Genomic DNA, 262 nt, shown 5'->3' with positions numbered 1-262 from the left:
ACACGAACCTCGATGTGTGTCGGCGACACACGAGCCGACCGCCGACACACACGAGGTTCGTGTGTAATGTGTGTCGGCGACACACGAACCTCGCGCCGACACACATACACACGAACCTCGCGCCGACACACATACACACGAACCTAGCGCCGACACACATACACACGAGCCGACCGGTATGTGTGTCGGCGCGAGGTTCGTGTGTATGTGTGTCGGACACGAACCTAGCGCCGACACACATACACACGAACCTCGCGCCGAC

At 59.9% G+C, this 262-nt stretch overlaps 1 protein-coding gene across 1 annotated transcript in view; it reads right to left on the bottom strand.

Annotated features, from left to right (window-relative positions):
* The window catches only part of LOC106807991 (neprilysin-11-like), a 10,980-nt gene that overhangs the window by 10,210 nt on the left and 508 nt on the right, over positions 1-262 (bottom strand). The gene's annotated exons all lie outside the window — the stretch shown is intronic.

This window comes from Priapulus caudatus, unplaced genomic scaffold (genome assembly GCF_000485595.1).
Source record: "Priapulus caudatus unplaced genomic scaffold, Priapulus_caudatus-5.0.1 Scaffold246, whole genome shotgun sequence".
Taxonomy (NCBI): Eukaryota; Metazoa; Priapulida; class Priapulimorpha; order Priapulimorphida; family Priapulidae; genus Priapulus; species Priapulus caudatus.
This window is presented reverse-complemented; position numbering and strand designations above follow the sequence as displayed.